This window comes from Triturus cristatus, chromosome 11 (genome assembly GCF_964204655.1).
Source record: "Triturus cristatus chromosome 11, aTriCri1.1, whole genome shotgun sequence".
Classification (NCBI taxonomy): domain Eukaryota; kingdom Metazoa; phylum Chordata; class Amphibia; order Caudata; family Salamandridae; genus Triturus; species Triturus cristatus.
The window spans coordinates 70,708,262-70,722,297 of NC_140594.1; positions in this window are offsets into that span (position 1 = coordinate 70,708,262).

The following is a 14,036-nucleotide window of genomic DNA, read 5'->3' on the forward strand; positions in this document are numbered from 1 at the left end:
CTAATTTTTGTGCTTTCAAACTGCTTCCAGTTGGTGGCTGATTTGCAAAATCAATTCAACATTACGTCCGCTAGACTCTTCTGAATGCTGGGATGCATAGGATTTGTTGGTTTTCCCAGAACCCGACTTACCCAGAACCTACAACTGAACTGCACCTTACAATGGGTTTTCATTGTGCACGGGTATGGAGCACTTCATATGGTAGTATTTAAAGAGTGAAAAATGGGTATCCAGGAAACTATGTATTTCTGGAATGGACACAAGTTTCGGAGTTTATGAGCAGTGGTTATTTGTACATCTCTGACTTTGTGGGTACCAATATTAGCATGTGATTCAGAGGGCATTTTTCAAATTTACATTTGAAAGGCACACATGCAGAGAAATACAATTGATAATAATGAATGTTCTACTATTCTGTATCCCCACATATATCCAGATACAAATGGTGTATCACTTGTCTGGCTAGGCCTAGTGTCAGTGACAGGAATGGGTCCAAAACACCACATGGGTACATCACATTTTTTCAACTGAAAACTGACCCTTTTATCAAAGTGTGTAGCTGTGGATTTTGGGCCCTCGCTCAGGTGGCACCTAGGGAAACCTAGCAAACCTGCTCTTTTTTAAAAAGTAGATACCTCAGGAAATTCAATTTGGAGTGACTTGTGTGGTTCTCTTCTCACTAGCCTTTCTTATCCAGAAGTCTTTGCAAACCTCAACTTTGACTAAAAACACTTATTTTCTTCATATTTCTGTGAGGACAATTTCTGGAATCTGTGAGGAGCAACTATTTTCCTGCCACAAAGTACTACCCCACGTCTCTTGAAACAAATGCTACCTCACTTGTGTGGGTAGGGCTAGTGTGCACGACAGGAAAGACCCCAAAACTAAACTTGGACAAATCACATTTTTCCACAGAAAACGTACCCTTCTTTTGCAATGTGGCTAGCTGTGGATTTTGGGCCCTAGTTCAGCCGATAACTAGGGGAACCTAACAAATTTGCATATTTATGAAAACTAGACAGCTGGAGGAATTGAATGTGGGGTGACTTGCCTAGGTCCCACCTGCTTTTCATACCCATAAGTCTTTGCAAACCTCAAACTTTGACTAAACAAAAACACATTTTCCTCACATTTCTGAAGGAAAACGTCTAGAATCTGTGGGCGGCCGCATATTTCCTACTAATTCGTAGACATTTCTTGACATTGGACACGCAGTGGAGTCCAGAGTGGTGGATCCCATTGTGAGGAATCCCATTGACCTTAGCTTGATCTGTTCCTGTTGTGGGCACTAGGCTCCACCACACAAGTTGGGCAGCATTTTTATTGGGACAAGTGGGGGAATGGTGAGTGGCATGAATTTTGTGGATTCCTTCACAATCTGGAGGTTCATGTTTCAGAAATGTAAGGAAAATATGTGGTTTTAGGCAAATCTTGAGGATTCCAGGGCATTGTGTGAAAGAAAAGTTTGTGGGGTCCATGCAAAGCACACCAGCCTGGACTCCCCTGGGTGTCTAGTTTTCAGAAATGCCTGAGTTTGGTAGGTTTTCCTGGGTGACAGCCAGGGCCCAAAAACCACAGCTACCCGTTTTGCTGATGTTGCCACATTGTGCCTTAGACCCCCTCTCTCTCGCAGACACTAGACGCACCCACTTAAGTGAGGTACCATTTTAGTCAAAAAACATCTGGTTGTAACACTGGGTGATGGGCAGTTTGTGGCTCCCTGCAGATTCCAATATTTTGACTCACAATATGAAAACAATGTGTTGTTTTAGCCTATGTTTGCGGTTTTCAAGGGCGTCTGGGTAAGAAAACCTTAAGTAAGCCACGTGAGACATACCACCCTAGAGTCCCCCGTGACTTAGTTTAAAAAAGTATCGGGGGTTGGTATGTTTTCTCTGCACGCAATGTACATAGTACTCCACAACCATCTACTACTCAAATAAACACACATACTGGTTGGATTTGGCACGAGGGTGAGTAAAATAAAAAATAAAAAATTTTGTTAACAAATGATTTCACGGAAATCTTAATGTAGAAATCACTGTTAATAATATAATTTAAATTATCGAATACTGAACCAGTAACTCACACCTCCTCAGCTGTAAACCCATGACAAGACACCAAACGCTTAACAGGCCATTCACACACCTTTCATGCTTTACACACACAAAACCATTCACATCACACATCACAGGCCCAACGCACTACAACATTCAGATCAACAAATAGTGCCATTCAAGGTCACATCACTTCATTTCACCAACTGGATTAACACAGCGATCACACTACCTGGTGACTGGCAGAGTGTATGGACTGGTATTCAGCTGGAGGTATGTGTGGGCTGCGTTTGGCTGCCAATATGTGTGTAGTGACCATCAGCAAGTCACTACACAAACAAACATTGCTAGCCAGCCACCAGCCCACACACACCGTCAGCCAAGAACCAGTCTACACACACACTGCCAGCCAAACCTTAGAACACACATGCTGGCAATAAACACTCACTACCAGCCAAATGCCAGACACACATCTCTGACCACATGATATTCCACACAAACTGCCAGACAAACGCCAGTCACACGCACTGCCAGACAAACTCCAGTCCACACACAATGCCATCCAAACACCAGCTCATACACACCACCAGTCAAAGGGCCTCTCCCCCAGCATAAATAAAGCATAAATAAATCAGAATTCCCTGATGTGTCTGCCCCCAGCGGGGGGGGTGGAAAACAGCCAAAACAACATATGCCAATCTACTTGGGGAGTGACCTTTGTCGAAGGAGCTGCACCCCACCATGTATCAAGATAAATCATAATAAATCCTTGAAATCAGCCAACAAATGTGCTAATATATTTTGGGATCCGCTCCCGGCATCCATCAAAATGAATCCCTGTTGTCTAGGGCTTTTCCAGCTCGCTTGGGGACAGATTGCCCTAAAAAATGACCGATCCGCTCCCATGGAGGCATAAACTAGCCAAAACATTTGGTAATAAATTTGGAGAGCAACCTTTGCCCAAGGGGCCGCTCCCTGGCATTTATCAAAATTAAATCCCTGGTATCTAGTGGTTTTTTGCACCCATGGGGCCTAAAAGAAGACTGATCGGCCCCAGCGGGGGTGGAATACAGCCAAAACATGTGGCAATATATTTGGGGAGTGACCCTTGCCACAAATATCTATATAACTCCCTGTTGTCTAGTGGTTTGCTGCCCCCCTTCTGGGCAGATCGGCCTACAAAATGGCCAATCTGCCGTCTGGTGGGGTGGGATGGATCAGAAAACAGCTAAAACAAGTGCCCTCAAAAATGGGGACAGACCCTTGTTTCAAGGGCTGCTCCCCACACCAAAAAGACATACCTGGTTTCTAGTTGGTGTATTCTTGCTTAGTCATCGCAGTCCCACCTGCGATCCCACAGCAGGAATGCACTTAATATAAACACCGGGGAAAAGGTCAATTTCTTCCCTTTCCCCTAGTTTCTCTCTTCCCACCCAATACCCCCCAGCAGAGGAATTAACCTCCTCTTGCATGACTGCGCCGGAAGACATTTGCTTCCATCATGGTTGTGGTGCCTCTTGATGATGTTGGGGCACCACTTGCGTGCAGACGTCATCAGATCGCAATGGGAGGGGAGGGGGTGGCAGCAGTTGCCATCCCAGTGAAACCTGGTGTTAGCTGGCGTCTGCGTTAGCTTAATTTGTAAAATGTTAAGTGCCAGGGCTGTGACCAGGAGGCCACTGCAGCTTGCACCACCCATCGCCCCTGTCATCGCTGCCAAAACAACTACTAACCATCTCTCTTGCAGATAAATGCGACAGTCAGATCATTCCTGGTCCCCAAAGCTAAACGAATGGTTGGGGAGGCAGGTATTGGTCATTTTTTTATGTATATTGTTTCCCTAAACAGCTGTTATACTGCTCATCTCTAAATTACATGAGCAGCGCCACCTTGTGGCAGACTGCCCTAAGTGTGGTGTTGACATTTAGGTGCCGGTGCCGAGCACCAGAAACCAATTAAGTGCCGTGTTCAGCACCGGAAAGCACCGGCTCAAATTAAGCACTGGATGGGTGGGTGCTAGGACATGCTGGAGACATCCTCAGCACTCGAGCGCCGGTGCTGAGGACATGTCTAGTAAGTCCGTAGCACACAAGAGGTAAACAATACTTGTAGAATATGGTACACACACAGTAGACATTCTAGAAAGACAAAGCCGTACTTATGGGTGCACAAATGATTTTTAGAGGAGAGCATCTGAGCACTGGCTCCCCACCAGGGCATGGATAGAAAGGCCTCTGACGCGATGAGCTGCAATCAGCTGGAAACAACCGCTGCTCTTCCCATAGCTTGGAATGAAGGCAGCAGCCTCACCTCTGGATCAGCTGCTGAACATTAGCAAACAATGGAACTTCCCTAATGGACTCAGATTGCCATGTCATCTGGAAAATGGACAGAATATGTCAGAAAAATCCCACCAGGCGCAGAGCAGCACAGATATCCTTTATAGCAAAGGATGTTCATCCCACAGTCCTACAGAAACTCATTTTAGTTGAATGCCATTCGCTTATCTAAGGCCCTCTATCACTTGGGGGTACGGCTATGGTAAGGGATGCTAGGATGCGCTGGGGTATGGGAAATGGACCCAAGGAGCGGTAGAAAGCATTGTTTCTTATGGAAACTCAACCAATGAATATGCAAATTCCATAGCAAACAAAATATCACCTGTACTTCAGTCTTACAGCTCTTAACAGCAGAACAAGCATCCCTCTCTGTTTTGGAAAAAAAAAGCAAATAGCTTCAAAATTAAAATTGCTGGTTGAAGGTTCTGAGAAGAACATCACAGATTTCAAGCAGTGCCCTCTCCCCAAAATACATATGTTTACTGAGACACTCCTAAATTCAATATACAATCGAGACATTTGAACTTTTTGCACTCAGATTTTTGAAGAAAGGTTTCTGCAAATTGCCAAAATACTATAAATTCTCTGATTTGATATTTATGACTGAAAAAAATGCTTTTTTTGAAATGTACTAAACCTAGTAATCAGTAACTTGTTACTGGCTCTTAAAATGAGATGTGAAATAGATAAGAAATTGCTATATGAAAGAGGGGTGTTGTAGGCGACCATTCCAAATACCATTCTTAACCATATGTATCAATGGTTTAGGACTGAAATAGTGAATGTAAACCACTGAAAGATTACTGACCCCAAAGATTGGGTTTACATCAGAATACAAGGGTGAATGTATGAGAAAGCCCATGCTCTACCAATGGAACGCCTACCCAATGCAGTGTAATACAGGTTAGTATTTTGTACAAAGCCACGCAAGGTGATGCACATCGGCCCTGGCATGGCCTTAAAAATCTCAAGTAGAAGTTTGTGTTGTGCCTGTGCCAAAAGGAAGTGGCGCAACCACAACGGGAAAAGTTAGCAAATTGGGTCCCGAGTGAAAACTTGTGTGAGTTTAAGAGGCACTCTTTAACATCTGCACCCCAATGGGGAGTCCAGATGTTGGGTGGAGGTGGATGGTGTTAACCTTAAACGGTGTTAACCTTGAAGCAAGAGGTAATGTGATCCAGAGACGAGGTTAAAATCAGCATTTTAAAATACAGTCAGTGAAGAAAAGGATGGACACAAAAAGTGAGTTCTAGAGGGGAATTTAGAAAAACAAGGTTTATTGCAAAATTCCAAAGCACAATACAGAAATAATAAAGTGCAGATGCAGCAAAAAGTTCATCCATTAAAAAATGCATGAAGTCATTTCCATAAAGGCTCTCAGTAATAAGGACAAGGCACAATAATAGACAAAATCAATAATAGACTAAGTCCCAAGGGTGCAGCAAAATCAGAAAGAAATCGGACTGCATCCAAAGTAGCTCAGGAAAGGGCTCTGACTCCCCTTCAAATTCAAGGGCTTATAAAGCCATGTGTTCCATAAGAAATAATTAAAACTGCAAAATCATCATGGTGTGAGCATCCAACTTTACAATGAATCAAATCACAGTATTATGTATCGTCACATAACCCTATCACTTTAGCACTAGCCCACTACATGAATATTGATTCACCCCGGCTGACTTATTGTCATAAAAAAGCATCAGAACAAACTAGTTACCTAAACAACAGTGAGCCATTGGGATTTAATGCAGTGACTCACACAAGCCGAAGGTCCTTGAAAAGAGGCAACCAAACCTCTGGCAGGAGGTCTTCGAGAACAGCATCATTCAGAATTAAACAGATCCACCTCTTGCTGCGCGGAGTGTCAGGCAGAAATATAAACAGATTATAACCGCGACACAGCATCCATTAAAGACAAGATGGCGTTGAGGTCTAACTTAGAAAAACACCCTTTAAAAGGTCATAGTAAATTTGTTTCAACTGCAATCACTCCATGGCAGTATACAGATGTGTCGATCAATTGTTCTTCACACTATTAATAATACACATTTTGATTTGAATGTACAAAAGCGCTGATAGTAGCAACACATTCCAGATGCTCTCAACATTTTTAGAGTGTGCACCTGTTGCACATAGTGCTTTCATGTTGTACATGTTGATGGACATGTGCTCCTCTGTTGTTTATTTGTAGCAGTGGTAGTTTTTGTTGGGCTGCGACAATGCTGGCCATAAATTCAGAATGCGTAAGATTTTCAAAGTATGAAATCCAACTCTGCCTTGTGCCAAAACACTAAACACCCTTAATTAAGACATTTGCATCTTCCAAGTGGTAGAAAAACTCTATATAAATATCAATGCAATGCAACACCATACAATACAATGTTCTATGTGTGTGCAGTCATTCCTGGTCAGCGAGGGCCCAGTGCTCATATATAAGCAAAGCTGTGTGTGTTGATGGATGGCACCCACTGGAGTAGGTCTCCCAGCTCTTCCCTCCCCTTCCTCTGGGGCATTGATGTAAGATTCCAGCACATCCCCCGCATCATGCCAATGGCGGTGCCAAGGGAGGGATTCCAGGATGCAGAGGGGAACAATCCATCGCGTTACAACGGAGTGGTGTAATATGATAAAGCGTGCACAAACAGCCATTATTCATGGAGAAGGCCCAGAAGGGGCGCGCGACACTTGTTTCAGGAGAAAAGAATTGAATGTGTCCAGATTCAGATGCTGATCCAGGGAGCCAATCCATCAAAAGCGAGAGAATAGTGCTTCCCCTGGGGCTGGATGACCTTGAGCGTCCCAAGCGCGCGCCCAGGGGACTCACCGCTCCTCAGTGCGCGTGCCAGACTACCCTCCCCCTCTGCCTTGATTAGGGAGGAGGCTGATACAGGCGTAAATGCCTGCTGCCTGCAAGTGTACTTAGGAAAATGACTCTTTGGCAAAGCGATGGAGGTACATCATTTGTAATGGATGCAAGTCAGCTGCTGTCGGTAATAGCTCCTGGCTCTCCAAGTGAGGGCAGCCGGGGCGCTGGTGCTGGTCACGCATCAAAGCAGAGCAAGGGGCAGAGGCAAGACAGAACAGCTCGAGCCTGCTCTAATTGGAGCTTTTCTGGGCCCTGTTTGAAGGCACCTTTGGCAGTCAGGGTCTTCAAGGCCTGTGTTTTACACAATTAGCAGTGCACCTGCCACCTAGACGTAGTGGGGGGAGGGGTCAAGTGCTACACCATAGTCTGTTACTTGCTTCTAAGAATGCATCCACCGAAAATGCATCTTTGAAAACACAATTGCTATGCACACTTATGACATGGCTCGGGAGGGAAGTCCTCTGGTCTTGTCACCTCATGACCGCACAACTTTACAAAAACAATAATTGGACCTGACTTCCCTCTCGGGGCTTTTTCTCCAGATTAAACCACGCCCAGGTTTTGAGCCATATTGGAATATCATTGAGAAGCTCCTGGACTGTAAACTTTATTTTCAATTTAGATCAGGATATCTTCCCCTGAAATGTTTTACATCCAAATGGTCCACTACTAGGGTTAACTCAAATAATCTTTATTTTCGATCATTTAGATCATCAAAGATATAAATACTTGACAATTATTAAAATGTAAGAGTTTCCGATATTCTAAACATTTACATGTAAACAATGACTTTCAAAAATTTCATAAAACAGACGTTTAAAAACATGAGAAAAGGTGTTCTAAAATCATTTGACATTATACAACCCCCCCCTCTATTAAAAGACTAGTTCGAACATGCCACATGGCCATTAAAAACTTTGCCACTGCAAAGACAATCGGAGGTGACAAATCAGATTTTAGTATTCTAAACGCAGGCAAGAATTTCCTAAAACCAATATTTTTAAGAATGGGTAGAAGCCAATGCTTCCTCGCTCTTCGATAGGCTTTGCAAAAAAGGACCACATGTAAATCGCTTTCCTGAGGATGTGTACAGGCTGGGCATTGCTCACTTGTTGGAGGCTGGGACCAAGAGCTGGTGAAAGCCCTCAAGGGTAGAGAGCCATATCTCCACTGTAGGTAGAGCTTTCTTGCCATCACAGGTGCCATGCCATCCAAAACACTTTCCATTAGGTAGGAGTCTTTTAATTGTATAAATAAATTAGTCAGTGAGCCCACCCGTGTTTTGTCTAAAGCGGTGTTCAGCTTTGACTGGTAGCAAAGTTTTGAAAGTGCCTTTCAAGGGATCCTCGTGCTTGAGTTTGCAGGGTCGGTCCATAATTCCGTTAGACCTAAACTTTCGCAAGATCTTTTTATGTATATTAGCCATGGGATATTACTAATATTCGGTAAGGCCAGGAACTCCTGTAGCTCACTTCTATAATCGCTTAGATCCTGGCTACTCCATAATCGTTGCCAAAAAGATAATGGTTTTAGGCCAAGTTCCTCGGCGATGGGCCTAAGTCCTAGGTCCAATCTCAGAGGAAGCAATGGCGTGCTAGGAGGGAGAGCCACCAACTGCCTGAGAAATTTGTTCTCTGTGCTTGTTAGGTTTTTAGCAGGAGTGTGGCCCCATAATTCGCCGCCATATGTAACTGAGCCCCGAGCTTGGGATTTATAAATCTGTATCATGGGGCCCAGTGGGCGGTATATAGATTTGCCCACCATTCTGGTAGTACCACCCACTTTCTGTGATAGCTTCATGTTTGCCTTAATGATATGTGTCCCCCATGTCATTTTCTCATTCAGGGTTACCCCCAAATATTCGAAAGTGGAAACCCTCTCCAATCACACTGTACCCAACAAGGGGTTTGGACGTGTTGAGGGGGTAGGGTTCAAAATCATATATTTTGTCTTGGAGGCGTTAATTTCAAGGCCCCTCTCAGTACAGAATTGCAAGAACCCATCCACTATCCGTTGAATTCCCATAGGGGATTTAGACAGCAGCAGGGTGTCATCCGCAAACATTATGGCGGGCACCCTGCTGCCATTCAATCTGGGGGCGTCGATGTCTTCTATCCTGGACAGGTGGGCGATTACCCCGTTGACAAAGAGACAGAACAGGGTAGGTGCGAGTACGCATCCCTGCCTCACCCCTCTGTCAACGGGGAATCTTTCTGTTAAGCCCCCCATCCTGCCGCACCTGACCCGCGCATAATTGTCCTGGTGTAGTTTAATCAGGATGGCCAGGATATCTGGCGGGACTCCCAGATCCTCGAGGACATTCCAGAGTTTGGATCTAGGCACCAAGTCGAAGGCGGCACGCAAGTCCACGAACACCGTGAACAAGCTGCCCCCCTCGACGAGTGCCGTCCTCCAATAAATAAGATTAAGGCGAAAAATTTGGTCCATGGTGGATACCCCCTTTCTGAACCCGGCCTGATATGGGCTCAGGGTGGCGGTTTCCTCTATCCAATTCTGGAGACGATATAAAATGAGCCTCCCAAAAAGTTTTTGGGACACATCTATCAGGCTGATGGGCCTGTAGTTGGATGGGAGCAGAGGCGAGCCTTTCTTGAAAATCGGAACCACCTCTGCGCCCAGCCAAGTACAGGGCACTTCCATCCCGTTTAGAACCGCATTGAACAATACCAGGAGATAAGGGGCCCATATGTCTGGCTCCTGTTTGAAAAGGTCACCAGGGAGACCATCCAGACCGGGTGCCTTGCCAGTTGACAGGCCTAATATGGCAACCCGGACCTCCTTTTCGGTGAATGGGTCCCCTTCCAGATAATTATATACGAGTGGGGTTTTACAGTCTCCATGCCCTACTTCCACTGTATAAAGAGACTGGAAGTGCTCCTGCCATGACTTAGGAGAGATATTCGGTTCTATTGCCGAGACGAGTTCCTCAGAACCTGTATTAACAATTCTCCAAAACCTCCGTGAATCCATGGAGGCTAGGGAACTAGCAAGTTCTTCCCATTTGTTCTGGTCCCACTCACTCTTGGCATTGAAGACCAACTTCTTGTATTCACGTCTCCTAGCTTGAATCTCAGGCCTACTTTTGCGATTCTTAACACTCGACAAAAGATCCCTCCTTGCCCTGCGGCACGCTGCATTATACCATGTGCGCTGGGTCTTACTGCAGGAGCAGAGTTTTCTGTTGAAAATTTATCGAGTTTTAAGCTCCAGTTTCGTTTATATGTTTTGACTAAAATTATTAATTTAAAATCATTAATTCATAGTTTGTCTTGTTGAAGTCGGACTAACCAATATTACTAATGAGAGAAAATTACACGTGGGAATGCATATATGTTGCTTAATAATAATGTGCGGTTTTAATTAAATGAATGTTGCAAAGTGCTATTTGTTTAAATCACGAAACGCTTTTGAAATGACGTGTACTAATGCTTTATTGTGTTGCAAGAGGCTAGATAATTACATACACATGAGGGTATTAGTGGGAATTAACACTGTTTAATCATTATGCTGTGGTAACGTTGTTTTGTGTTTCTTTTAATTAAGATGGTCTGTTTTGGCCTAAAACAAGATGGCTGCCATTTACAGCCTGCGCTCGAGTGAGTGAATTTTGATGGGAGGCCTTGCTGAATATGGTCGAGAGTCACCTGACCACAGTCTTTGCCTGGTTAGAAAATCTTCCGTGAGGACAGCAGCTCTGGGAACGATTCCAGCTGGCCTAGGACAAGGATAAAGCACAATGAACATTGTCCAGTCTGCGGTGACTCTGCTAAGATATCAAGGAAGAACATTTACGAAAGTAACATTTGCAAACTCGAGTTTCCTTCTTCCGTCTTTTTATTTTTGTGATTTTTCCTGAGCGGAGGTTTCCTAAATGTAACCGAGAGACTTCCTTTCCTGCTCGCTCTGCTCAGTGGCTCAACGGATATCTAATTTTTGATTGTAACTTTGGTTCGCAACATTCCCTATAAATATGTTAGACTAGAGAGGGTCCGTGTTCCATTGCGCTTATTACTTCTATTGCGTTCCTTGCGGTTCATCGCGTTTTGGACTTCTTCCTGAACCTATGCTGAGGACGGCATCTCGAGAGACTTTACTGAGAGACCTGTCCTGACCCTTTTAGCTAGAATAGGTAATTATGAGAATAATGTTTTTACTAATTATTGACTTTCATCCTGAATTAATTTAGATAAATAAGCATTTGATTGAATTACGGTGTTGGGTGTTCATTTCTTGTCATATATTGAGTTTTTAGATGTATTTCTTATGTTTTAAAATCATGACTCGGGACAATGATTTTCAGGTCGCATTGACCTCATTGTAGATGCAGATTGGTTCACCTATATTCAGTGTGGATAGAGTAATTGTATGAATTTTAGTGTGATGGGCCCTAGCGTATGATGTGTGTATGTGCGTGTGACTGTAGGTTTACTCTGTCCGTGGAAGCAGGGAGAATTTATATGCGCCGATCTGCAGCATTACCACCCGCCCTCCTTGGTCCATTATTAAATAAATCTGCAGTCAGAGTCTTAACGACTTCTTCATGCATCAACCAGATTTGTTTATTTTTCTCCCCTGAGCTGGGTTCATCGTTTAGGGTGCCCATTTTTTCCAATATGGGGATAAAATTATTATAAAACCGAGGGAGCTTAACTGTGCTTGCAGCTAATTTCTCCCACTTGATTCTCCTCCTATTACTTTCTAGGGCTAGGTCCAGGTTTATCTTAGGCAATTCTACTTCCCCATGATCCCGGCCTGGAAGGAGAAAGTCCAATTCCAAGGCATTGTGGTCGCTATCTTCTCTGTCTGTTACCCTAAAGTCAATGACATGCGACCACGAGGATAATTGTACTAAAATGTAATCTAGTCTTGACTCCCTTCCCTTCCGGTTGAACGTGGGTTTGCTCGGGATATCAGATTTAACACGCCCATTACAGGCCCTCACCTCATGTTTCAGAGTTAGGGCAGTGATCTGGAGTGCACGTGGGGTCCAAGCTTTGGGGGGTATAGATACTGTCGGTGGTACTCACCATCTTGCATCTTCCTCTAGGGAAGCCCCATCCAAGAGACCAGCTAGGGGCTCGAAGTGTGAGTTCAAGTCCCCACCCACTACAAAAGGGGTCCCCTTGGGGAGTTCACCCAGAACATCCGACAGTTCTTCAATGGTAGGGGACTCCTGCGAGATAGTGACCGGCCTTGAATATACATTTACCACTGCTAGTCTGCAGCAGTTGGACCATTCCAGTATAACCACAAGTATGTCCTCTGATGCCACTGGGAGACGCGTGGCCTGACATCCCAAATGGACTGCGACCCAAGTTTCAAGGCCTCCCGATGGGCGCCCCTGCCCCCCCATTTCGCAGGAATGGAGAAAACTGCGAAACCCTGCCTTGAGTGTTCCTCCCTCTCCCAAGTTTCCTGGAACATACATAAATCTTTAGAGTTAATATATTCGATCCATTCCTGACATTTGAACTTATTTCCCAGGCCTGCCACATTCCATGACAGTATTTTTAGTGGCAGAGGCCTGTTGTTTGCAATAGTGGTATGGATGGAATCATTCCCTTTATCACTGGCCATGGTCTCTGTATATGCTAGGGGGTGGCTTGTTTCTTCCCCCACATTGTTTCGTGACTCACCAGTAAAATTACCCAAATCGCCGTGATGTGCTTGGGCATCGGCCAGCTCTATCTCTAATCTATTTCCCACCACCACCCCCTCCCATGATACATAATTGCACTGGCTGCTTCTACGTGTGGATAGTCAGTCTACCATGTCTAGTTGGCTATACCTGTTCTGCATTGAGAGATAAAATGGCTGGGCAAATCTCCGGGGGTGATAATCTTGCTCATTAGAGCCCCAGTTGCCTCCCCTCCTATGGCAAATTTCCCATCCCTCGTCATCCGTATTCGTGGTGTAGTGGGTTTGCTGATGTCTACTGGAGTTGGGGAATTCTCTCCATCCACTTGCCAGCCCCCCACCCCGTCTCTCTGTGTTGGTGCACTGAGCAGTGATTTCATGGCATCCTTGATATTGGCTTCTGGGATGATGAAAATCTCCCCTTCTTTTTCTGTCTTCCCAGCCAGCCAGTGTTTGTATCCGAGGCCCCCAAACCTCGTCCTCTCTGTCATAAACCCGAGGGGGGTAAAAAAAAGAAAGAGGTAAGGATTGAATAGTGGTCCCCTCATCCTCTGATATCCATCCGCATATATGTTGGACTGTCCTGTGATCTCTAAAACTAACTATAACACAATCACCATTTATGGATTTAATTGAGCTACCCAGCCAAGGCACCCTTCAAACCATGAGGACTATGCTCGATATGCCTTCCGGGAGTGGTCTATGTGTAGATAGCCAATTTATCACCTTGTTCTTAAGTGAAGCGGTGGATTCTTTGGAGGAAATGTTCAATTCTGGTATCCCTGCTAGAACTACAGTATATGGAGCTGCCTCTGGAGGAAGGTGTACTAGTCTAGGCTTCTTCCTCTTATTAGCATCCTCAGTCGTTGGTTCTCCAGCATTCAGTGGTTTGATGGGGGCGGGGTTATTATCCCTGGTTTGTTTAGCACTAGTTGGAGAAGAGGATATGTGATTATACTGTTCTGCAGGGTTTTTAGGGACAATAGCCTCGGGAAGTATATTAATGCTTATGGGCGGAGTAGATTTTGCCTGCTGCGCTGTGTAAGTAACACTTTTGGCCTGGTTGGTAGCCTGGGAAGTCCATTTTTTGTCTCTCTGGCGGAAACCTTGGCCCCA